At 41.3% G+C, this 18,340-nt stretch overlaps 1 long non-coding RNA gene across 2 annotated transcripts; it reads left to right on the forward strand.

The window, feature by feature from the left end:
• Nucleotides 1-547: 547 nt before the first annotated feature.
• LOC103159926 lies at nt 548-17,638 on the forward strand. Of its 2 annotated transcripts, XR_003479388.2 has the most exons (4): nt 548-5,885; nt 15,832-15,917; nt 15,992-16,069; nt 17,385-17,638. It is a non-coding gene; the product is annotated as an uncharacterized LOC103159926 (long non-coding RNA). The 2 variants fall into 2 exon arrangements; XR_003479387.2 differs by lacking the exon at nt 548-5,885 and having other exon boundaries at nt 14,249-15,917.
• The last annotated feature ends 702 nt before the right edge of the window (nt 17,639-18,340 follow it).

Consider the following 18,340-nt stretch of genomic DNA (forward strand, 5'->3'; position numbering starts at 1 on the left):
ACCCACTCTGAGACTGATTGCTATGGCACTGTACCCCTGCCTTTCATGTGGTATCTGGATGTGAGGGTCATCTGGCTTGATTCTGTAGCCATTGCATGGAATGAGTCACCAAACTCCCAGCAATTGACGCCTCAGTCATCTTAGCCTCAGGTCTAGCCTTGGTGGGGGAAGTGCTTCTGTGTATGTGTTTGTCTTATTGGATAATAAATAAAGTACTGTTTGGCCAATGAGGCAGCAAGTTAGGTGGGACTAGGAGTCAAGGAGGATTCTGGGAAATGTAGTAAAGAAGTGGTGATCTGCAGGAAGTGACATGGCAGGGAGAATCATATATAAACAAGGGCAAGAAGGAAGTGGGCCCCTTCTCTCTTCCTCCAGAGTCACCATGTGATCCCGGGATGAGGATGCCAGTGGAAGGCATCCTAAATAAGATAAGTCCTATAAAATATATAGATTGATGATAATTAAGACTGAGCTAACAGATGAGAAATCCTAGTCATTGGTCAAGCAGCATTGTACCTAATATAAGTCTCTGTGTATTATTTGGGACCCTAACTCGGCCGGCAGAACTCGGGCAGCTGGCAGAAAGCACCCACATGGCGATAGGGCTCGAGTGGCTTTTGGCAGAAAGATTTATCATAACATAGCCTGCTCCCTTTTCTCACTGCTATGACCAGAGTTCTGTCTTTTTTAATCTCCGGTGAAATTTATGTACCCTTTCTAGCTGGTTTTGGGATGCCAAAGCTTTCCCTACATACCACATCCAGATGAATTCTCTCATGATACCACTCATGTCACAACCCTAAAGGTCTCTATTGTATGCCTCCCTGTCTACCTCTTTTCTAGCTTTCTCCTTTCTGCAATCTACTTTCTCTAGAGATAAAATTTTACTAGTTAGTCTTCAAATGGACCCCATCTTCTCCTACCCGTAAGCTCTTGTTCCTGTTCTCCCCACAGCCTATGATATCATTTCCCATCTAGGAAATCACCTATGAAGGACTAGTTACTTTTTGTTGCTGTGACCAAATGTACTTAAGAAAAGTTAAATGGAGGAAAAATTCACCTTGGTTCATGGACTACATGAGGTCTCAGTCTGCAGCCACTCAGCTCCCTGAGTCTGTGCCTGGTGCAGTGGAGCAATGCAGAATGTGCTGGAACAAAGAGGCTCAGATAAGATACCACCTTCCAAGGTCTGGGTGCCACAGACCATATGGCCTGTTTTCATCAACTAGGCCCACTTCCTAGCTTTCAGAATATCCCAACGATGCCTCTCAAGTTGGGAATCCATTGATGGAATCAGTCATTGATGAGGCTAGCGCTCTCACAATCAAATCAACAGCACTGAGTCAAACCTTGTGTGTAGGGAGGTCTTCAGCACATGAGCCTGGGGGGGGCATCAGTAGTCTTGTGGGGGTCTAGTACATGAGCCTTGTGGGGGTATGGGAGCCCTTCATATCCCAAAACTACAATTGTCTCTGTGTGAAACTTTCCAGGAAAAACAAATCCACTAATATTCTCTTCTTTTCCACTATCCACTGGGCATTGTTCATCTTCTAGCTATGATGATTCAAAAGTATATTCTGGTATTTGGTTTTATACTCATGTCATGCTACTGGGAGTACAGCATGGGTATGCATGCAGAACTTGGGGCCATGCCTCAAGAGAGATCTCCTTGTTTTTGTTATTTGTTTGGTTTTGTTGAAACAGAGTCTTTCACAGAGACCTGGTTCTTAGCAATTAAGCTAGACTGGCTGGTCAGCAAACCAGAGAGATCCATTTGTCTCTACCTCCCCAGCACTGGGATTACAACACTTCCCAACGTGCCTGGCTTTTTATGTGGGTGCTGAGGGGCTGAACTGAAGTCCTCATTGCTGCATGGCAAACACTCTGTAACTGAGCTACCTCAGTAAGAAATCCCCTCTTATTCGTGCATTCAGTGCATAATTCATGGTGAACTTACCAAGGTTAAGGCACTATGTGAAAAGCTGAAGGTACTGGAGACATGAAATGAACATGGACCTTTTTTCTCACAGGGAGTCCAGTGGATTATTTATTGGGAAAATAGTTGCAGGAAAATTTATATAATGAGCAAGGGTGGCAATGAGTATTACAGTTTCAGGCGACATCATCAGAGCCCTGAGCCTAATAGGGGACACCAGGCAAAACTTCCCAGAGGAGGTAATATTCAGGGTGAGATAGAAGGTGCTACCCAAAGAAAGTGTGGGCGAAAGGCTGAAGGTGTTGGCCAGTTGTTGAGCACTTGCCTAGGATGTGCAGCACTAGAAAAGACAGAAAGGAGAAAGAAAGATACAGGAAAGTTTTAAATGGTAAAGTATACTGGGCCAAGAAAATTACATGGAAAAAGATTTTGAATGCAAAGGAACCTGAAGAAGTCCAATGAGATATGACCACAGAAAGAAGTAAAAGAGAGAAAATTAAAACTCCAAAGGAAAAGGAACCAGGTATTCCAGGCACTTGGAACATGTATTCCAAGTGTACTGAGAGCCTATCAAAGGGTTAGATGTGAAGGTATGATGTACTTAGATATGTTTTAAAATCACCCTGAAGACAGTGAAAGGACAGAGAAGATGTAGAAAGGTCAGGAGGAAAGAGTCAATACTTGGCTACTGGGGGAGGGGGGAGGTGAGTTCGTAACTGTCAGATTTAATCATTTAACATGGATTTTTTATAGGAAATAAATAATAAAACATGACAACTTGTCAGTAGTTGAGCTTTGGTGCTCCTCTGGGAGCATGGATGAAGGAGGAGGAGGTAAGGGGACAGTCCTTTGTCTACGTGTACAAAGAAAAGAAGCAAGATGGAAGAGAAGAGGATGTGGGGAATGACTTCTTTTTAAGACCGGCTGGGTTCAGGAGCAGCCTCTGAGTTCATTTGGAGAAAGTGATCTGGATTCCAAAGCAAGCTCAAGGATAGTCATTTCTACTTGGAAATTATCACATATAGAAGAAGTCATAGATAATAAAGAGGCAGTGGACGAGAGGTAGAAACTTGACAAGTAATGTTATTAAGAATCGCATTGGAGGGCAGGAGAGATAGCCCGTGGTTTAGAGCACTTGTTGTTCCTACAGAGGGCCAGCTTTGGTTCCAGCACTCACCTGGCAGCTCACAAGTGACCGTAGCTGCAGCTCCATAAGATCAGGATACCAGGCACATATGTGCTATGCAAAGACACATGCAAGAGAAACATTCATTCACATAAAAAAAAATCTTGAAAAAAGAGAGACTCATCTCAATGGATAACAGTGATTGCCGCTAAACCTGATGACCTGAGTTCAATCCTCAGAGCACACATGGTGGTAGGAGGGAAGTGCAGGTTGTCCTCTGACTGCCATACATGCATGGCATCACACACACACACACACACACACACACACACACACACACACACACACACACACACACACACGGATTCCATAGGGTTATAGTCCAAATGCAGAGACAAGACAGGTTGGGGAATAGAGAAAAGTGAAACAGCTAAAGAGAACAGGGTTAAGAGGGCTTGTAGTCTCCAGTTGACCACAGTTTTGTCCTAGAAAGCAGGAGGGAATTGGATCTAGGACTCCCCTAGGAGTTAATTGTACCACCTGAAATGCTCCCCACATTGCCACCCACACACACACCTCACTCACAGCAAATAGCATATGAATTTAAACACTTATTTAAAAGTGTGTGTTTCACAGCTCCTAAATAACTCCCTTCAAAACATGCAGACATCACCAAGATTTGATTACATTCATTAAGCCCCCATATTCAAAGCATGCCCTTACAGTGTGCCAGACACCTGCTCGTCATTGAGTACATTTTTGTCACATGATTATTAAATGGCTGTGATCCGTGGGGGCCCTAGGGACATTGTGGATTCTCGGGACAAGTGGACTATCTCACGGGTCTGCACTGTGGAGCCTATGTCTTAGCAGAGGTACTCTAGACGTGTGGGTATAGCTGTTCCCCGGATGTTTGGCGCTTCCTCGCAGTACCTAGAGAAGGAGATCTGTCCTCTCCTGAAGCCACACAGACAGGATAAGACACCCAAACTAGGGAGATCCTTCAGGACTCAGTTCACAGCTTGGCAACTTGCAGGACAGTTCCCAGCATCACTCTGTAGAATTAGTGGCTTCAGAGACCCAACTTGTCCACAGCCAAGGAAAGCTCTGGCTGGCCTTTCCCTCCTCTGGAAGTATGGGGAGCTGAAAAACAGAGCTCCTGGAGACTTCCTGAAACTAGGGAATCAGATTAGCTTGGAGACCCAAGAGTTTTTCTTCCATAATTCAGAAAGGCCTGAAGAGAGGGAGAGGACTTTAGGTAGGATCCTCTTGCAAAGGAGGGGGCACTCCACACCTGGCTGGGGTCACCTGGCCACTAGGGGGCTTTAGCGACACACTGTAGGACAAAAGACTCAAGTGGATTTCTACCTATGAGCCAGAGCCAGTATGTTCACCGGCTCCTACGAACAGATTTCCTTTCTCCATCTAATGGGATTTAGTTTCTGGATGTCTCACCACACTCGCTAACGATGGCGATCCAGCCTCAGCTTTGAAGTTAGCATGGAGCTGTACAGCAGGATTGCCCTAAGGATTACGACGAACAACATCTCCAAGGAAATACAGGAGGAAAATCACAAATCTGAGGATGTGGAGGGGCAGCCAGGAGCTGGACCAGTTCCTGCTTTTCAAAAAGACAAACACGGGCAAAGTACAGGGATTTAAGAAGAAAATGAGTGGAAGACATGATGGTCATCTCTGGGGAATTCACTACTCCCGGGCATAGCCTGATTTCAGAAGCATTTAGAGTTAAGACCCTTGCTTTATAAATGAAATCCAGGCAAATCTAAGTGCTTACTTTAAAAACATCCTTTCCTAGATGTTCAAAAGAGAACAAACTTAGGCCCTGCCATAAAATGTGCCTGGAAACTATTAATGTATCAATGGTCTTAAATGGAAACATTTCCTATAAATACATAAGATCCAACCCAGTTAACGAAAAGTAACTTCCCCTCCACAAAGGATTTCAGACTTTATAACTATCAAGTAGCTAACCATACCTTTAGTCAACCTTCAGTTCTCAACAAGTAAGCCTTTTCCATCCAAAACCAAAAATCTTTGTCTAAAACTTTCTGATACTGTTAAATAAAAAGTACTGCAGGAACTTTGTTAGTCACTCCGAGTCTTCAAAGGTCTGTCAGCTTACGAGCAGTTTTCTTTCTTCTCAGTTTTTAAATTCCCTGCATTGTGAGATTTTCTTTCTCTTGTGAGTCATATACGTTTACAAAAATACATGGAATGAAGCAGCAGTTCTTCAGTTTTGTGAGAACGACCACGATGAGGCTGTTTCTGTTCCAAATACTTCCATCTAATTAACGCTGCAGCACAGCTTGGCTGCCTATAGACCTTGTCTTGCTCAATCCAGTGCACTCTATGGGTGGCCTTAGGCCATTTCTTTAGGGTTAATTTTAGGTTTCTACCCTTGATTATCATTTACAGGTGTAACTTGCTACATACATATACACACATACTAACACAAATAAACACATGCACATGTACACACTTGTACGTGCGTGCACACACACATCATATTGCTAATTTGAGAAGCTTAATAAAAATTTTCAAGGTTGTTCATATAAAATATACTTAAGTAACTTTAAAATATTACTAAATCGGGGCAAGAATTCCAATGGGAATTGTCGATGAGATTAGTATATGGTTTTGTTGGGAGGTTGTTCGGTTTTTGTTTGGTTGGAGACTATGTATCCCTGGCTGGCCTAAGTCTGTCTCTGCACATCGGGCTGACCTTAAATTCACAGAGATCCATCTGCCTCTGCCTTCCAGGTGCTGGGATCAAAGGCGTGCGCTATCACACCTAGATGTGAGGTATGTTTGTTTACTATATAGCTTGCTAGGCTTCCATAATGACATGGTTAACAACAGAACTTTACTTTCTCACAATCCTAACAGCCCAGAGTCTAAGATCAATGTGTCAACAGGACAGCTTTTTTTCTGAGCCGTCTCTCCTTGCCTGTGTGTTGCCTTCACCTCCATCCTTACCTGGCCTCCCCTCTGTATACATCTGTGTTCAAATTTCCTGTGCTATCAAAATGTCAGCCATTTGTGTTTGTCAACCATAGGATATTATTCTATCTTAATTAATTGATTTGGTAGAGTTCTGGAGATTGAACTTAGGTCCCCATATACACTAGGCTAGCAATGACTTGTAGACACAGTCAAAAGACTTTTTTAATTTATTTATTTAAAGATACTTCATCTAAATACAATCATATTTGCGATATTAGAAGTTAGCAGTCACACATATGAATTTGGGGAGCTATAATTTAGCCTATAACACTTGTCTTTGATGAATTTTTGACATATTCTTAACTTATTGGAATATTGACCATTATTGGAATGTTAAGTATTTTTTGAGGGGAAATTTAAAACATACTATATACTAAATGCAAGAATTATCCTATACACAAAGTTAACGTATGTAAGTAAGCCAGCAGTTCATGAAATCAGGTATTAAATGGGATTCTTGGTAAATATCTCAGTTACACAAAAAGGAGGAAGGGAAGGAGGAGGAAGGAAGAGGATGATTAAAAGCAGCAGGAAGAGGAAGAGCAGGACAAGCAGGGAGAGGAGCAGGAGGAAGACCAAGAGGAGGAGGGGCAGGGGAGGAACAGGAGGAGCAGGAGGAGGAAGAGGAGGAGGGGCAGGAGGAGGAGGGGGGCACAAGGAGGAGGCAGAGACAAAGCCTTTAGGGTAGGCAATAATGTATTAAGAAAAGGAAATTTGAACACACAGAGACATAGGGGATTCTCACCCATGGAGTACAAATCGCGTGAGAACACAATAAGGAGGCTATCTGTGAGCAAAGACAGAGACCTCTGGAGCTAATATAGCCATTATACTCATGCATGTCAACGCCCTCAGACAGCCCAAGCACCTCTGGAGTAAAGGTTGAACTTTAGTCGGTATGCTCACTGCCTAGCGCAGTGCCAGCACATGCAGGGAGCCACTCAACAATTTGTTGAGTGAATACGTGAATGAGTTTTCTGCAATTGTTTAGGTGTTCTGACTTGGCAGCCAATACATTTCAGACTATTCCCCTTCACAACTAAGAGGCTGACCAAGACACTCATCAGTTAGACAGGTGGGGACAAAAGGCAAAACCAGTTAGAAGAGTCGCCTTGAGCTGACAGCAAAGATGAGCCACATGAATGGCCCAGAGGGGAAGAATATGTCCAATTTTTCTATGCAGAGAGACCAGCTTCTAGAAGAACATCACATTGGACTTCAGGTCTCCTCAGGTCACATTGGGAATAGCTGTGAGTGTCTCACCACAGTAGAGAAGAAAAAGCCAGCATCCTCTCTAGATTTGAAGGTCTCCCTCATTACCTACAGGTGAAGAAATTGTTCAAGTACACCAAGGCATGAAACACATGCCGCAGGCCTCAGCCATTGATCTTTCGTTGCGCAATTACCTAGACGCTATGCCATATTTTCCCAATTTGTTGAGAACTATATCATGTAGGAAAGAATTAAAAGGTTTACTAAGGTCAATACAAACATAATTTATTGCTTCCTCTCAGTCAACCAAGCTCATCTGCTTAGGTCTGTGACCAGTTAGTTAAGTTGGTTTTAGCATTGTCCGCTCAGGGACAAGGGTCAAGGTGTCAATTTACAAAATCTGTTCCTTTCTCTGTGGCAGTCTCTGACTAGTGCCCTAATAATTCAGTATTATTTGGATCTCAGGAGGAACCTGGCAAACAAACCCACCTGGAAGAAACAATGGTGGAGATGCTCTTGCATCCACACAGATCTAGCAGGTCAAAAGCTCCTGAGGCCAGTCCTGGTGAGCCTGAACTGCCATGACAAACTGCCATACACTTGTGGGAGAGCAATGCGTTGTTTATAGTGCTGGAAGCTAGAAAATTAAAGACCAAGACCCCAACAGATCTGCAATCTAGAGAAGACCATCTTCTGGGTTTTATGACAAGCATTTTTATTAGGGCCTTATGAGACCAAGAGGAGGGAAGAAGGGAGGGAGAGAAAGAGAAAGGGGCAGGGGAGGGGGTAGAAGGAGGAGCTTCTAATCTCTTCTTTATAAAAAGTTACTAACCTCATTCTCATTGTGGAAACCCCACACTAATTCCAACTAACCCTCATTAACAATGTCCATCAAGGGTTAGGACTCAAAACGTATGAACAGAGGGCAGAAAAGCATGCAGCCCACGCAGGACCTAATGGGAGACCTTTAAAGACAAGCTCGAGTTTCACTTGCTCTACAGAACCTCAGATTGAAGACATTCAATGTATGATACACTTGAAGATTTCTGCATGCTAAAGTTAAACTGTTAGGCTCGTTACCCCTTTAAAGAGCTTAGAGAACTTTCCTACTTAAAGTTTAAATATCTTGTCAGTCAACTCTTAATTTCTCAGAAGGTGTGCTTCACATTTGGGGTATCATCACTTCAACACTAATACTTCTATCCTAGGCTTCTCATTAGTGCCTGCTAATAGGGATCTGCCACATCGATTATACACAAATTCTTATGTCAGTTTGCTTTTCTGCCCTCTCCTATCAATTTATTATCTTTTCTGGTTTCTACATCACCCTGACCAAATGTAAAAAAATAATAATAAATATATAAAATCTAAGGTTAAAACAAGCAACTTAGTTATTTGTTATGACTTGACTCTATCATATTAAAGGGCACATCTAGATTTTCTCTTGGTTTGATCTTCTCTCTCCTAGGAATATTCCAGTTTCACACCTAGAAGAATCATGGTTTTCATGAATCTCCCTCCTTCTTAATTTGGCCTAGTGTCCCATTTTGAGGCATCCCAATGATAGTATTTAGAAGTAATCCTTAATTTTAAAACATATAAATACTATAGATTGATGTTCTAATTAATGTAAGGTAATACCATAGGGCTGGGAGAGTAGTGCGGTGGAAAAGAACTAGCCTAGAATTCATAAATCCCTAGGTGTAACCCCCAGCAACACACATGCACTTAATTAAAGAGTAGCACACTCAAACGAATTTTCAAGAGCTCTTTGCCTCTGTTCAATTACGTTGTAAGTAGATGACACAAGACCCTCTAATGATTTTCTATTTCTCTAGCTTAACAGACAAGCCACAGTATTTACACTGAAAGTGCAATTTTAAAAGGGAAATAATTGGCATAGTTGAAAAAGACATGAGGAGAGCTGTCAAGAAATTCAAACAAAATGTCAGAGGAATTGAAGATCAGCACAAATGTGTTTGATACTGCTGATCTTCAGCCTTAGAGCAAGACCCCTTGTTTTGCAGGCCCACTAATAAGTGTTTAGCCTAATGAAACACTTGTGAATGAAAAACTGCCAATGTAAGCATCTTTTACAAGAAAATGACAACATTATATTCAGGATACTCTGAGCATCTCTTTTAATTACAAAAAAAAGGGCATCTCCAATAAATAAAAAATGATTCTAAATTAAGTAGGATGATGTTTCTGTGTCTGCCTAATAACGAACGTTTGTTAAGAGATTAGAGCGACAAAGGGCAGAGAATCATGCTGCCCGTGCTCTGGACCACTTAGAACACAGGGTGAGTAACCATCATGACACCTTTCAGGCTATGTTATGTTGAAAAGTTTAAGTAAAAAGGTTTCTGTTTGTAACATCACATAGGGGAGCTTTAATATTGTGTGTTTTCTGCCTTTAGAGTCCAAATCTTCTTATAGAAGACGGGGCACAGAGATCTTTTTCCTATCAAAATCATGTGTCAGTACAGTGTTAGTACTTAAAATATAAAACATTTCATTTCTATTATATGTTTGTGTGGGAGGTGTGGGAGCACCTATGCCCTATGCCTCAACAGAAGTATGAAGGTCACAGGACAACTTTTCAGAGTTGACCTCCTTCCACATTTACGTGGGTCCCAAAGATGAAACTCAGGTCACCAGTGCCTTTACCTGCTGAGCCATTTCAATGGCCCAAAATGTTTTAATCTTGTCAGACAAGACAAAATTTGAATAATTCAAATGTGAATTTTTACCTACTTGCATTGTTTTGTGTTCAGATATAAGTTACTCCTCAACTATAAACTATTATATTTATGTAATATAATTCGTTTACTATACGCACTATAAAGAAGTGGTGTGATAGCATGTATGTGCTGGGCAATCAACTGTATGTGTCATTGATGAGAATGACAGTGCCTGACATACATTAAGCCTGTCAATCATCAACATCAAGTCTTTAAGTTTTATGAGGGCAAAACACTCCAGATAACTCTGACTCATGAGGTACATAATCTACCCAAATTTTTCAGAGAAATTTTTAACTGAATGTTAACTTTGAAATGACAAGATTCTATCCAACCAGCTCAAACCTTCAGTTTAAGAGAAAGAGGACATCTTTTCCCAAACACTGCACCACTTTGCCTATAAAGTACTTTCCTCCCATGGATCTGGACAAGTTTTCATAAACATTAATTAATTCTCACTATCCTTGTGACGCCCACTTCACAGTACAAACTATTAGGCTGGGCTGGGAGGTGCGTCGGACGCTATGGATGCTATAATTACATAACAGTCCTCCTTTACCACGGCTCCTCCACCAAGCTCACGTACTCACCAATGGATGCTCACCCTGCAGATCAAACAGCCCAGTCTGCAGGTACTAAGACGGGCATCTTACCATTTGTTCCTGACTGCAGCAGGCCCACAGAACATCTGTAAATAAGAAGCCAATCTCTTGCCATTCAGTTAATCTTTTTAAAATTAAGTGTTCGTTAACCTTTTATAACTAATAGAATAAAGCTAATAAATTCAAGGTCTAGGAACTAAGTCTTCCATGTAATTTATGTTAAAGCATCTTATTTAACACAAATACTTTGCAATGTATAGGCACTTCTGCCTTGAGAAAGATCTTGAATACAACAAAGTGGAATTTGCTGAGAAGTAGGCATGTTTTTGGGACCCCAAGCACGTACTTATCTTGAGGCTAAATGAAGCTAGCTTTACTACCTTTAATTCAGGATAGTCACTCTCCTCTCTTTGACCTCAGACAAATTAAAGCATGTCCAAAACCGGTTTTCTCCCCTCAGTGCTGACAAGCTTCCCTCTCCTTTAGTCAATTTTTGTACACTGCTCAGGCAAAGGTTACAGCAGAAGAGGTTCAATTTGCCCTAATTTCTTGTTTAGCTGTTTAGTGGGTGAGTGTGTGTTTTTATAGAGAGAATCAGATGGCATGTACTTTGTGTTCTGCTCTTTTCACTTAACATGGCTTGATAAACACAATTCCAGGTGTTGATGCCGTTTTTTCACTCTGGCCATTTTTAATAGCATGGAGAAATCGTTTTCAGTCGTTTGCTAAGATATCAATTTCTTGAGAAAAAACTTGTTTTACTCTTCAGATGTCAAAACACATGAGCAATTTTATAGTTCTTATTTCAAGTTGCCTATGTTCCAGAAAACAAATAAATGGAACCATTTACTGAAACATCAACAACCGATGGGTGTAATTACATGAGTGTTTAGCATAACCTTTGCTTGAGTTGTACTGTAGACCTAAAGTGCTAATTCACATGGTGACGACTAAACTACTGGTGATAGCATGTGGGTTGTTTTTTCCAGGAGATTTAGATTAATTTAACATTTGTACATTTTTTGGCATAACATAGTTATTTCCCAAAATGTGGTCTATAATATATTCTCTCATCCTCTCTTTCTCCTTTTTCTCTTTCTCTTCTCTTCTCTTCTCTTCTCTTCTCTTCTCTTCTCTTCTCTTCTCTCCTCTCTTCTCTCTCTCTCTCTCTCTCTCTCTCTCTCTCTCTGAATTAAATTATATTTATTCATTTTTTGTGACAAGCACTTTGAAAGACAAGCTGTTGTAGCAAAGGTAAGAGCATTGTCAACCTCATTGCAAAGAAGAGATGAAATACGTTGATATTCATATGCAGAGATGGAAAGAAAATATTATAACATTCGTGAGTGTGCATGTGTGTAGGCAGAGTGTATTAGTGTGTGTGCACAGGACAGAGGTTTACATCAAGTATTGCTCTCCACCTTACTTTTTGAGAAAGGGTCTTTCACTAAACCTGGACATCACCAATTTTTCTAACTGGCTCACCAGCAAGACCCAGGTATCCTCCTGTCTCTGGCTCCACAGCACTGGGATTCCAATGATATACTTTTCCATGTGAATGCACAGAATCAAGCACTGACACTCATGTTTATGCAGTAAGCATCTTACCAACTGGGCCATCTCTTGGTCCCTAGCATTCAATGAACAAGACTACTAATAACATGGGTTGAGCGTGCTGATAGTGGAGTAGTTGTTTTTGACTAAAGCATCAGAGAAAACCTTCTTTAGGAATAAACAGTTGAGTTGAAAATTGACTAACAAGGTGGAGTAGATCTTTGTGAAGACCTTCTAAAGGAACCTTTTAGCCAAAGGGCACAGCAGACATGACTATCCAAGATGGTAAAGAAACATATGGTAGGTACAGAAAAAAACAAATGCCTATATAGCTAGTGTGCAAGTGGACAAGAGAAAAGTGACATCAGGTCCTCTCAGAGAGACAGCTATTAGCCAGACTTCATTGACCTTGTAGAATTGAAATTTTGAGGAAAAGGGGTTTGAGGCAAATGAGTTAAGGTGTTGGGGGTGGTTTAAAAGAAAATAGCCCCTGAAGAGAGTGGCAATATTAGGATGTGTGGCCTTGTTGAAGTGTGTCACTATGGAGGCAGGCTTTGAGGTCTCATATATGCTCAAGTCATGCCCAGTGAGACAGAGACCACTTCCTGTTGTCTACAAACCAAGATGTAGCACACTCAGCTACTTCTACAACACCTTGTCCATCTGCCAGCTACCATGTTGCACCATGACGATAATGGACTAAACTGCTGAAAATGTAAGCCACCCCCAATTAAATGTCTTTTTTTTAAAAGAGTTACTGTGGTCCTGATGTCTCTTCACAGCAATAGAAACGCTAAGACAGGTGTGCCTGGGCTAAACAGTTTATACTGGGTTCTCACTGTAGGACTTCTCAAAGCCTTGAAAATCTGAATGTTTAACTATAGATTTTCAAGTGGGTCATGCAGATGTCAGAGTTTTCCAAGCATATACCATGCATTTCTTTTCCCAGAAGAGTCCTTGAGACTTTTATTTCAAGGAACAAGTCATTTGTCTTTGGTTGGTTGGTTGGTCCTTTGTTTATGGTGCTGGGGGACTACCACTATGCAGCCGATGAACTAAGAAGTTTTGAAAGAGTTTTTAAAAATCAAGAGGACCATTTCACAAAATGAAAAAGTGTATGAAGCTCAAATCATGTTTCAGAATGAACTAATGAGATGTGGCCATGTGCACTCAATTCACTGTTCTGTGACTGCCTTTCTGCTTTAACCACAGAGGTGAACAGTTATCTCCAACTAAGGCCCTCAGTCCACAAAGCCGAAAAGATTCATCACCTGGCCTTGTGGAACCCTTTTCCTTCCTCTGCCCTAGAGCATCTTTTCAGTTCCTTTGACTATAAAACCTTCCTAACTTTAGCCATAATTTACTCATGTCACAGTCAATATCTATCCACTTTATCATACTTTGGATTTTGCCTCTATTTGTGTATTACTCTCATTACATTTTACTACACATTTTAAATGTTTACATATGATGTCTAGCTCTTTACCTCTCTAACAATGCTGAATGTATGGATAACAGGCAATTCAACTCACCTATGCCCCCAAATGTGATTTTCATACATAAAAATATGATCTGCTCTTTAATTGGTTTAACACTTAAGTTTAGTGTAACTTAGAACACTTTTATCAAGTAACACATTTTAATTCCTGTACTATGTTTTTCTTCTAGTCTGTCTAGTGATGTTCTAAAACGTCTTCTACCTCTCAGCTATCTGCTTCTTTACTGATCCATTCATCTATCCAACTTCAATAACAGTGATACCTTTAATTATCAATTTATGTCACCTAAGACCAGCTTATTCTTCCCCATTTTGCTGGCCTACCTGAGCATCTTTGATGCTCTGTGAAATACTTTAAGATTTTAATTAGTCTCTAAATTAATCTACAGAGCATTTTCATTTGTGAAAGCCTTATCTTTTCCTACCAATAGCCACACTTCTATTAATTCCAAGTCTACAGAAAAGGGTGGGAGGGAAGGAAGGAGGGAGGGAGGGAGGGAGGGAGGGAGGGAGGAGGGAGGGAGGGAAGGAGGGAGGGAGAGGGAGGGAGGTCCCAACTTTATACTACAGATACTCAATCACTTTCTTTTATAAGTATATTACATGTCTGTTACAGTTTTGAATTGGTTCAAACAGCCAACCAGAACACATTTTCATTGTGAACTCCTCTCAGGAAAGAATCAGTTCTTGGAGACCCTGACTGACCCACCCTATCAAGTCCTGTCTCCTAGACCAAACCCTGCAGGGAAAACCCCCCACCCACCCACCAGCAGCACCAGCAGCCATTTTATCCTGCTTGGTATTGTCTTCCTCCATCATTTTCTTCAATTTCCTTTTCTTCATGTCACTAAGCCTGGACACTAGCAATTTTAGGATGACATTGCTGGAAGCAGAATCTACTGCAGATACTCCAAAAGTTAACTAACAGTTTTCTATTTTTGCAGTTGCTCCTTCTTGTCTACAGAGCCTAGTAAAGGTTTGGTTCTTCCTTCAGATTCTTGTGATTAATCTCGAAGTTTAGAGAGAGCAGACTTTCAAAGGTCTACCAGTAAGACCCCCACACTTATTAGATAGACTCCAGGAGCATTCAGTCTTCTAGAATGTTGAAAAGCACCATTCAATCATGTTTTGGGTATTTAAGGTGGGGCATGTTTTGTGAAAATAAGTTATGAGCTATTTATGGAGATTTGGTAAGTGACAAGCAAATAAACAATAGTCTACACATGAGTGTAGGCCCCCAGAGACCAGGACTGAAGTGGGTAGAGGAGTTCTACTAGAATAAGCAGGGTAGCCAAATGACAAGCAGATTATCAAGATAAACCTGATCACTTCCCATGCAAAGTGGCACCAACCAGTAAAAATCTCCTTCTCATCTATTGAGCTATGTAGTGTAAAAAAAAAAAAAATGGGGGGTCTCTAAAAAGGAAGAGTGATGCTGGTGGAGTAGTTGTTTATCTACCCAGCTCTCACCTGAAAGTTTACACTGACTTGCCAAGATAAACAATGTTAGCAAAACTTTCCTTTTGGCAGCTAGATGCTAAATCCTACAGCTCTTGCATCCTGAGAAGCATGTTGGCCTAATGATAGTAAGCAAAGAAACCTGAAAGGGGGGGGGGGCAGTGGACTGAAGTTAGGAGAGGAAACTGTTTGATAAAGCCCATTTACTGCACTGCTGATTTTTGAAACACTGCAAACGAACAGCCCCGCCCCCTGCTTTCCAGCTAAATGGAATGCTTCACTTTGCAAACAAGTCTTGTCTTAGGGGAAGTAGAGGGAAGACTTGAATGAAAAGAGCTTACCTTTTGAAGGTAAATGAACTCTTCTGAGGTACCATTGAACAAATGACTTCACCCGGCTAGGCAAGTCCCCTTAGTGCTCTAAAACCTCCCAATCACCTGAGATTAGCTTGCTTCTTGGAGGGTCAGGCCTCATAAAGAGAGAGTCCCATTGGGAAAACATCTTTTGTCTGCCCTTATGACGGCACACAAAGGGAGCTTGTGCAAATCATTCAGGGACTGGACCTTGGTGTCTGACCCTAACGAACTGGAATCTGTAGGTTGACAGTGTCAAGGTCACTGAACCTAAGAGCCTACCCATTTGAATAAGTTGCAATTTGGTAATTACTGCATTTATAGAAATCTGGCTCCCTTCCTCACCACCCTCAAAGCCCAAGAAAACAAGGGGAAGAAATGAAGACAAGAACACGAGGGAAGCAGGCGAGGTCAGTGACCACTACCTGAGACAGACTCCTCAGTGTGTGTCTTCCTCTCCATTGACGATGGACTTTGTTCACAGAAAGAACACACCATGAAGATCAACTCATGGGAATGGGAATTCTCCAACAAAATCTGCCAACAAAAACATCTGAAGCCAGTATGTCCACTTTTCGGAATCCTTAAGACAAAAAAAGAGCATTCTGTTTATTACTGGACACACAGTGCATAAACTACACCTTGAGAAGTCAGTGGGAATTTTATTAAGGTTTAGTTAGACACGATGTGCAGGGCCCTAACTGGATCAAGGAGATGCTTTAAAAATGCCAAAGGTTAGAAATTTAAATTCTACACTCACAAAGAAGCAGAGTTTATCCACATTAACATGGGTGTCAATTGCACAATTGGGGTTCAAAATAGGTAAAGGTAATAACCTTGATCAGAAATTTAAAAAAAAAATACAAAATACACACTACACGGAAAACGTGAGAATATACAGACGAAAAGGAAACCCAAAAGCCTAAATTATTGCTTTAAGTAAACTTGCTTTCGCATAAAGTTTTTTTAAAGAATCGTTTTAAGCAAAGAGTAGAAACATAAAGGACAGAAAGAAATAGTTTCAACTGACCAACTGGATTGAGAAGTGGCTCTCGGACCTATTGCTAGTGCTTCATTCTGTCTGAGCTTTCTGGAAGTGAACACTTTTGGTTTCATTGTCTTCACTGACACATATAAGGCAGCTTTCAGAAGGAGATACATTTTCCTACTTCTGGATCATAGCTAAATTCAAGGGTACCTGGTATAATGTTGACCATAAGTGCTGTTAGTCTTTAAAAAGAGCATTTCATGATTTTCACATAACAACCAACATAAGTAGCTTAGAAAAGCTTCTCTCCCCTCCCCCTTTCTCCTCCCCCTCCTTGCTTCCCCTCCTCTCCATCTCCCTCCCCCCACCCCGTTTAGGCCCCTCCCTCTGGCCTCTCTACTGAAACAAACTGCTTTGAAAACCAAGTGACAAGGATTAAAAGATTAAATCAGCATGAAGCTTGAGTTGAACACATTGCATGTTCTCAACTGAACCTGGGAAGCTATGAGCAGGATGTCATTTGCTGCTACCTTAAGGGGAGAGAAATCATTCCCGGAGTAAAGATGGCTTAAACCCTTTAGAAAACTATGTGTTGGCCAAGGCAGCAGTTAATAAAACTGAGGGGGGTTGCGGCACATTAAAGTTATAATAAAATTATGCCCCCAAAATGTTGCTTAAGTATTTTGGCTTAGGAGTTCAAGGGTTTGGGACAGACAGTTTCATTGTTTTAAATGTTTTAGGTAGAAATCAAGTTACGTAAAGTGAAGAGAAAATGTGTCAAGACTCTCTGAAAATTAGACTTAGAGAATATCAATAGCAACATCTCAGCAAGTTACTGTCTCATCTTGTCTCCCTTTTCTTACAAAACACTTCTTTTTACATTTTAAAGATAAACATTTCTGGATTGTATAACCGTATATTTTCTGATGCCTACATCTGAGCAGCCTACTACACAGCATTTGGATTGGCAGTCAGCATTTTCAATGGGTATTTTGGAGGAAGAAAAAACAAAAGTAACCGGAAACTTCCATGGTGCTTGAAGGAACACAGACAGTGTCCACTCGGTCTTATAGACGGCAAATAGCTGACGGGAAGGTCATGTCTTTTTCAGGAATTGATTAAACATTACACACCTTAAACTTCTGACTTCTCAAGTTGTCTGTCTATATGTGTTGAGTTCCTGTGTTGTCATCTTAGAGCCATTGAAACATCTTTCCTAAAACCAGGCATTTTTCCCATTGGTAAAAGTCACAGTCATGACCTCTTACTGACACTGGTCAGTAGACGCTGAGTGTTCAGGTGAGTGGGACACTCCCCCTCAGACCTGGACACTTCCTAACTTAGAATTTATTTCTAGTTGTAATTTTCTGAATTGAGCTACTTTATATCATGTGGTAACCCTCAAAGTGTACATCAGTTCTAATTAGACACTCCAGCAAGTCATCCAGAATTCCTCTGGGAAGTCCCAATAGTCTTCTAATGTTCATGTTGCTTTGGCTTCATTTCTTTCATTCCGAAAGAGAATGTGTGAGGAGTGTAAGATGTGTGCTAGGTAGAGGCAGAAGCATCATTGAAAACAAATATTGGTTGTTTGCACACCTGGGCCTCAGGGCGAGCTTCTCCTTTCCCAGGCTCACCTTTGGAGAGGAAAGCTGGCCGGTATTGTGGTTTCTGGAGGCGGTCAACTGAAGTGCTGGTATCACGAATGACGGAGTTGGCGGAAAAGAAATCAACCCATTGTACTATACACACCCTAAGCCTTTACCCTTCTCACCAGCTACATTGAGGAAAAGGAAAATCAGGCTCTCCAGGAAGTTCAGCCAGGACCTGAAGCTCTGTATGCCC

This window comes from Cricetulus griseus (assembly GCF_003668045.3).
Source record: "Cricetulus griseus strain 17A/GY chromosome 1 unlocalized genomic scaffold, alternate assembly CriGri-PICRH-1.0 chr1_1, whole genome shotgun sequence".
NCBI lineage: Eukaryota > Metazoa > Chordata > Mammalia > Rodentia > Cricetidae > Cricetulus > Cricetulus griseus.